This window comes from Pinus tabuliformis, chromosome 8 (assembly GCF_031772625.1).
Source record: "Pinus tabuliformis cultivar Carrire ecotype Pingquan chromosome 8, CPIR1, whole genome shotgun sequence".
NCBI classification, from domain to species: Eukaryota; Viridiplantae; Streptophyta; class Pinopsida; order Pinales; family Pinaceae; genus Pinus; species Pinus tabuliformis.
This window is the reverse complement of record NC_142294.1, coordinates 717,444,001-717,452,572: the sequence shown is the minus strand read 5'-3', so window position 1 is coordinate 717,452,572 and position 8,572 is coordinate 717,444,001. Positions and strand designations below refer to the sequence as shown.

Here is an 8,572-nt window from a genome sequence, read left to right as displayed (position 1 = left end):
CAAAGTATCAGGGACATAGATATGAAGGGCATACTTTTGGGCACACTATCAAGAGCGAAAAAATAATGAGATAAAAAAATGCTCGTCCCAGATACAATTTGAATAAAAAAAAAAGCTGCATATCCAAGGAGGCCAATCAATGTAATGCCCAACCATCTTTTATCTATGTAAGATGAAGATCTAATATATTTTATAATTTCTACATGAAAATATAAAACAATGATAGCCTACTGCGATAACAGGGAAATAGACAAGCTTCCCTAATTGTAATTAAGAAAGCACTAAAATAGTAGGTGTAGCAGCATCATTATTAGTAATGGCTCCTAACTAAGCGCTTGGGAGTAAACGAAGTTGTGGATGAGCTACAAAATAATATTTGATATCATCTTACAAGCAGATAAAAACTCTGCTAAGTGCATGACTATAGGTGAACTGACCAAACAAAGATGTTAAAATAGGTAAATCAGATAATAGATAATAACTCTGCCAAGTGCATGATTATAGGTGAAATGACGAAACAAAGATGTTAAAATAGGTAAATCAGATAAGAGGTATGAGCTTATTCAAATGTGGTAAATTGATAACATGTTTCTACTATTTGAATGTGATATGCCTTTCAAGCGGCCCACTGGGTTTTTCCTATATAGACAACATTTTACTACGAGTTTAGTAAGGAGCCAATTACTTGTTCCACCATGTTTATAAAAACATTCCCAGCTCATGCTTGAGAGTGTGAATATGACAGATAGGAGATAATCATATTTTCAAAGACGTGGAGGCGTTAGATCCTATAAGCAAGCTCTAGTTTAAAAAGGGAACAAAAAAAAAACAGCATGATTGATGTGATCACACGTTTCTACTATTTGAATGCGATATGTGTTTCAAGCTGCCCACTGGGTTTTTCCTATATAGACAACATTTCACTATGGGTTTAGTAAGGAGTCGATTACTTGTTCCACCATGTTTATAAAAATATTCCCAACTCACGCTTGAGAGTGTGAATATGACAAACATGAGACAATCATGTTTTTCAAAGGCACAAAGGTGTTAGATCCTAGAAGCAAGCTCTAGTTAGAAAAGGGAACTAGAAAAAAGGCAACATGATTGATGTGATCACACCTTATGCTTTATGTTATCCTTCAAAGCAAGGAACACATTCTATAAAAATCAAAGAGGGATACTAGGTACTTACACAATTGAACACCGAAGGAGCTCCAGGTCCTGCAGCCAAACATTGAATTTCACATTTATATCAACCAACCCAAATAAAAACCAAAGAGAAAATCTAGGAGACTAATTATTACTACATTGCATGGGCAGCAGAGACATTAGTATAGTGTAATCTATCGCTGCACCGGTAAAGAGTCAATAAATAACAAGATAAAGGCATTTATGGATAAATTTCTTTTCAGAACCAAATAATAATTACTGACAGATTGCATGCAAGGATAGGTGTGCTAGATTTTCTGTAAACCACTTAACTTTTGAAGAAACCTCCAGATGATCAATATAATGTATAATCAATGTATTTTTGTTATGTGTGCAAGTACCCCTTATAGTTGAATGTTACATAAATCAACTATATCCAGAGTGATCATTATAAAGTTACAAATGACACTAGATCATGGCCATTATCAACAAAATAAACAATGAGGAAAAAGAGGTTCTTAGCACTTACCAATCTCAAGATCATGCCAAGGATGTGTAGCAATAGATCTATGTGATAGAGATGAAAGAATCCTTTCATTCAGAGGTGGATGAGGAAAGTGTGATTCTCCTCTGTTTCTTGGACCTTCAGCACTAGGTGGAATAGGTATTTTTGCTGGACCATCAACACTAGGTGGAGTCATGTTTGAATACAATGAAACAACTATCTTCACTTCAACTAAATTTGTAATAGGCCTACTAGTTGATCTTGGCAGATTACAGTTGACTGGACTTGCAATTGGGTGAATTACATAAACGATCAAAACCAAAAACTTATGTTTGTATATGAGATAAAAATCCAAGCATATTTCAAGGACATATAGGTAAGCAACCAAATAATAACCGGACAAAGCATAAGAAATTGATAAATGGAAACAAAGAAGGCTAACTGGAAACATTGTAAGACATTGATCTATAAAAGCAAAGCCAAATAAAAATTAGGTACATGAGCCAGAGGTTTACTTTTTCATTTCAATCCAGAATAATAAAAACCATTTGCAAAATTGCTATGAGAAAAAGTTGGCATCATATAACTTGTGAAGCCTTTTTTAGCAGTACCACAGGTGCAAACGTATAATGCAAAACATTGTATAAATTTTTACCCCTGCCAACTGCGAAGTCTGATTTTTGTAGCATTTGCAAGACCAAAAAATTAGGTCTTCAAGGGTAATTTAAGGATTTTGATGTGAAAATTTGGGTAAATTAAGCACACAAAAAACTTTCATGTGCACTTAGTTCTGAACAACCAGGTTTTCACAAAAAAAGGAGCAACAAACAGTTTAGAACAAACAGGTGCATCTAGAAACTTATTTTACACATAATCCCAAGAGAAAAACCAACATAGGCATTACTTTAAAGGCCTGCATTGCATATGCATGGAATGAAACCAATGGAAATTAAACACATGATCCATGGTAAATAGAAACCTGACAACTTATTTTAGATAATGTCAGGAGCAGGAAAAACTGATATTAACTCCAGAAAATTCTTTTAAGAAGATAATCAAATTGTAGTAGTACTTCCTTGCAAGATGGGAGGTGTTGCATATTTGGAAAAAGTGAATATATGGTCTGTATCAGTGTCATACCTTGCTGCCTAGTAAGTCCAGAGAGTTTTTAGATATTCAATGTTCTACTATCTAAAGATAATGAGCTTAAATGGCCAAGACAAGGCTTAGAACGCATCCTCTGGTCACAATGTTTGTAAATGCTGGTAGCCTTACATTTATAGCGAGACATCGATCATCCTCCCTTATGAATCTTGATAAAACAATAGCACAGGCATTTGTATGAAGAGACTCGAGCATTAGAAAAAGACTGACAAGAAATAGATGAGTGCATGTGTTGTGCACGCTCCATCTCATAAACAGAATGAATGTGTAACAATTGTATATACCTATTACCCAGTTGGATGTGAAAAATGGTGTATATATAGAGCATATACATGAATTGAATTGTAGCAGAATAAAAAATGCATGGAAATGCTCGCAACCTTAAATTTCTAGCAAAATCAATGATACGAATATATACAATTTCATGAATTAGACTTGTGGCACCTCAAAAATGTTTGGAAATGCTGGCAGTCTAGGATTAATAGAAAAAAACGTTGACCATCATCACTTGCGAGCCTCAATAAAGCAATGGCGAGGGCATTTGTATGAAGAGACTCTGACATTCGCTAAAGACTAACTGAAAATATATGTGTGTGTTCTGTATACTCCAACTCCTGAACAAAAGGGATGACCAGCAGCCGTGTTCCATGTTGGAGTAAACAATGGTGGATGTACAACATGTATACAGGAATTCCAGTGAAACAATAAAATAGGATATAAATAAACCCTGGGCATACATCCATTTAGCGCAAGATAAAATGGATGGAAGTATACACATTGAGTATATGCCAAATCGTGATAAAAGACGTGTGCACCTTGTTTCCACAAACTTTTCACACAACTTCATCGAATCAGACAACAACATTAAATGATGCACATACATCCATTCCTCTACGCCACATAAAATGGATGGACATATACACACTGTTTATACACCAAATCCCAATATAAAGAATGTCTGCACCTTGTTTCTCTGAACTCCTTACACAAACCCATCGAATCAGACAAAAAAATTGCGATATTCTCAAATAGACAAAATCTTAGACTAAATATGTACTCAAATTCCCAATACAAAGACCTCATAAGATTTACAATACAACCTATCCCGCAAGAGTAAACTGACTTCATTACAACAGAAAAAAAACATTAAAGAGCCCTCTCGACAGAAAGCTCTGAAACAATGACAAAAAATATAACTTGCAAAGATCATTACAGAATCCTAAGATAGCATTCCTTCCATGTAAGATCCACCCATTCGAAACAAAATAGATCAAACTTCAAAACTTTAACAGCCTAGGGTTTCCAACACAGGCCATCCGTGCAATGTTAAGATAAATCTCGGCTAAAAAACTGATCCCGGACAAATATCTTAACACAGGATCCCACAGCAAGCGCCCCCGCAACAGTCATGAGATTTAAATTCCTCAGCCGAAGAAAAATCAACTAGCATTAAATGAAGAAGAATAGCAAAATGAAAATAGGGCATGCACTTACCTGGTGTATTAGCCACTAAAGCCCCAAATTCTCGAAGCTTGGAACCAGGTATAGAGCCTCTGAGAGTAGTGATGTTGTGCTGTGCTTGGCCACTTCCCACGCCTGTACGTTTATAGGAGGGAAGGCATCCGATTTAAGCAATGGGAATGAATGGAGGGTGCGGATAAAGGGATCGACAAGGGTATCATTCTGTGATTCTCGACGTCCGTCCAGTTCAATTTGCGTGTGTGAGTGGGGACGGAGGGTAGGGTGTGGGGTTAAAAATATCTTGCCATGCCACAGAGTGCACAGCAGAACTCAGAAGTGAAAAGAAGGCAACTCAACAGATATTTGGAAAAAGCAGTCACACTTCAAATCAACGGTTGAAAGTGTCTCACTTGATTGAATGGAGGAGGGTAAAAGTGTTGACAATTGTTGATGCATAGGATATAACCAAAGCCATCATTATAATTAAGTAGTGGTACGTAAATCCAGCACAGGTTAATGAAAAAGAAAAACTAATTATTCGTTTCTATATTCCTTGTATTGAAGAATTTCATTAATAAAGTAATTAACTTGTGCCTCTATCAAGCATCTCCTAGTATTTCAGCAAAGACATCCTGTTCTGCATCTTCAGTTGCTCATAGAAATAAGCAATGAATTCCTCAGCATGCATGTCAACCTTATGGTCATTATCTTCACTGAACGAGTTCGAGATCCTTCGACACATCAGAGACAACAAAGTGCTCAACCTCTGAAGAGCAGGCAACTTGTTATGATCAAGGTAATCCTTGCTGAAGTATTCATTGTTGTGATCCAATTTGGGAAGAACAATAGTTTTAGGCTCTTCCTTTTCTTCAAATTGATGTGGATGAATGCATGTAAAGTGAAGCATATGTGTGGGAAAGTAGTGATGTTTTCTCTTGGCCATGTTGAAGATGGCAGGGCTGTTGCTGCAGGAGAATTCATATTCTTGAAGCCCAAAGTGACTCTGGTTGCTACTATCTTTGGAATGGTGGAACACAAAATTCCTCAATCTTTTTCCATAGACTTTGCCTCTCTCCATCATCAGATGAATGTCCATGAGCATCTTGCGCTTGGAGGTGAGGCCTTCTCTGATCATGAAGAAAGTTATCCACACAAATCTCTAAAGACCCTTTGATGAAACATGATTTACACCAGAATGGATATTCTCCATTTCTTGCAATTTCTGATCAAACCTCACAAGGTATGATACTCACACAAAAAAAACCAATTTGATCAAATTCTATTAAAAGACCAGGAGGAGGTTTGAACAATACAAAGGCTTGCAATGCCTGCGAGATGTGAAACCTCAGAAGGTGAGCCAATGAAAGGGCATGGAATGCCTCTAGCTTATATTTAATAGTGAAGGAATGAAGTAATGACAGAGGAATTGATAATGGGAAATTTGCAAAGAAGAAATCTTGAGTCGGCTTGATTGGTTCGTCACTAGTGTGGTACCGAGCAAGTAGGTAACCCACTTCAAAATAAAAAAATTTGAAAATGATGCACACATGGTAATGGAGGCTAAAACTGTTTGATCACAACTAGGGTTAGACATTATTAAACTTGTGGGGAAGTTTCATCCACATAAAATGGACATTAAAATTTTTACCGTTAAGAGTTGTCAAACAATATTGAAGGCTGTCAACTCTACTTTACTGGCACATGCCTCTTTGTTGAAAGTACCAAATCAATTTTTTTTCACTATGCACTACTATAGTCTACTCCCTACAGGAAAACAATAACATGTCAATCAAAAATCCATTTCCTTTCAAAAAGAGTGACCACTATGGTAATCAATCTGTCACTGTAATGAAAAACATATAGGAATGTCCTGCACTCTTCTCTTTTTAGCGTTTTTTCAGTGTCTTATAAGGCTATACAAACATGGGTGACATTGACTAGAGGTTTAATTTAATATGAAAGTCCACTTTAATCTCACATAAGTGGGGAGACACCTGTTGCTGTTATGACAACACAATGACACTAGTAACTTAAGTGAGACATCGTCCAAACTTTTCGTGTAATCATATCATTTTGCACATTATAGGGGGGCACTACTAGATCATTCTAGCGTTATGTAATCTAGCAAAGTGATAAAATTCCATGCCTACTAGTCGGTCATGCATATATCAATTTTTATGTGGACCCATTGATTCACATACCAATGGTGCTCATAGTGTCACTGTAAACCTCGTGCTCACCTATTTCACATGAAACATTGGGAGTATGTCAATAAGGTGTTTTCCTTGTGATAGCTATCTTTGTGATTGGACTCCTAGGAAAGGGTGTTTGAATGGAAAAGTCATTGAAGGTCTCAACCTCTGAAGAGCATGCAACTGGTTATGATCAAGGCAATCCTTGCTGAAGCATTCATTGTTGTGATCCAAATTGGGATGAACAATAGTGTTAGGCTCTTTCTTTTATTCAAATTGATGTGGATGAATGCATGGAAAGTGAAGCATATGTGTGGGAAAGTAGTGATGTTTTCTCCTGGCCATGTTGAAGATGGTGGGGCTGTTGCTGCAGGAGAATTCATATTCTTGAAGCCCAAATCCACTCTAGTTGCTACTGTCTTTGGAATGGTGGAACACCAAATTCCTCAAGCTTTTGCCATAGACTTTTCCTCTCTCCATCATCAGATGCATGTCCATGAGCATCTTGCGCTTGGAGGTGAGGCCTTTTCTAATCATGAAGAAAGCTATCCACACAAATCTCCAAAGACCCTTTGATGAAACATGATTTAAACCAGAATGGATATTCTCCATTTCTTGCAATTTCTGATCAAACCTCAAAAGGTCTGATACTCACAAAAAAAAAAAAAAACCAATCTGATCAAATTCTATTAAAAAACCAAGAGGAGGATTGAATAATACAAAGGCTTGCAATGCCTGCGAGATGTGAAACCTCAGAAGGTGAGCTGATGAAAGGGCATGGAATGCCTCTAGCTTATATTTAATAGTGAAGGAATGAAGTAATGATAGAGGAATTGATAATGGGAAATTTGCAAAGAAGAAGTCCTGAGCCAGCTTGATTGGTTCATCGCTAGTGTGGTACCGAGCAAGCAGGTAACCCACTTCAAAATAAAAAAATTCGAAAACGATGCACACATGGTAATGGAGGCTAAAACTGTTTGATCACAGCTAGGGTTAGACATTATTAAACTTGTGGGGAAGTTTCATCCACATAAAATGGACATTAAAAATTTTACGGTTAAGAGTTGTCAAACACGTATTGAAGGTTGTCAACTCTACTTTACTGGCACATGCCTCTTTGTTGAAAGTACCAAATCAGTTTTTTTTCGCTATGCACTACTATAGTCTCCTCCCTACAGGAAAACAATAACACGCCAATCAAACATCCATTTCCTTTCAAACAGAGTGACCACTATGGTAATGGATCTGTCACTGTAATAAAAAACATATAGGAATGTCCTGCACTCTTCTCTTTTTGGCATTTTGTCAGTGTCTTATAAGGCTATACAAACATGGGTGACATTGACTAGAGGTTTAATTTAATATCAAAGTCCACTTTAATCTCACATAAGTGGGGAGACGCCTGTCACTGTTATGACAACACAATGACACTAGTAACTTGAGTGAGACATCGTCCAAACTTTTCATGTAATCATATCATTTTTCACGTTATAGGGGGGCACTACTAGATCATTCTAGTGTTATGTAATCCAACAAAGTGATAAAATTCCGTGCCTACCAGTCGGTCATGCATATATCAATTTTTATGTGGACCCATTGATTCACATACCAGTGGTGCTCATAGTGTCACTATAAACCTCGTGCTCACCTATTTCACATGAAACATTGGGAGTACATCGATAAGGTGTTTTCTTTGTGATAGCTATCTTTGTGATTGGACTCCTAGAAAAGGGTGGTTGAATGGAAACATCGTCAATGTTTATTATGTTTTCCTTATGTTAGGCATCTCCATGTACAAATAACAAACCTCTCAATACACTAGAAATGAATTCATGAATGGTTAGAGAAATGGTATAAAGAAGGAAAAACAATTATGTTAAACAAGAGAGGCTTACAGTGTCTTCTTTATTTATAAAATTTTGAATGCAAGAAATTATTCTTATACGACAGATAATACCCATGTGCTCATACCTGAAGCGGAAAGTTTGCTTAACAAATCTTCTTGAAATACATGTTTAAAGCACTATCCACATCTTTACACTTAGTACTCTTTCAGGTATCAAGAGTTACAAAGACTTACCAAATACAAAGGAAAGGTTGT

General features: G+C 36.6%; 1 pseudogene; it reads right to left on the bottom strand.

The window, feature by feature from the left end:
* Positions 1 to 4,862: 4,862 nt before the first annotated feature.
* LOC149237602 (uncharacterized) lies at positions 4,863 to 5,489 on the bottom strand (annotated as a pseudogene).
* Between the last annotated feature and the right edge of the window lie 3,083 nt (positions 5,490 to 8,572).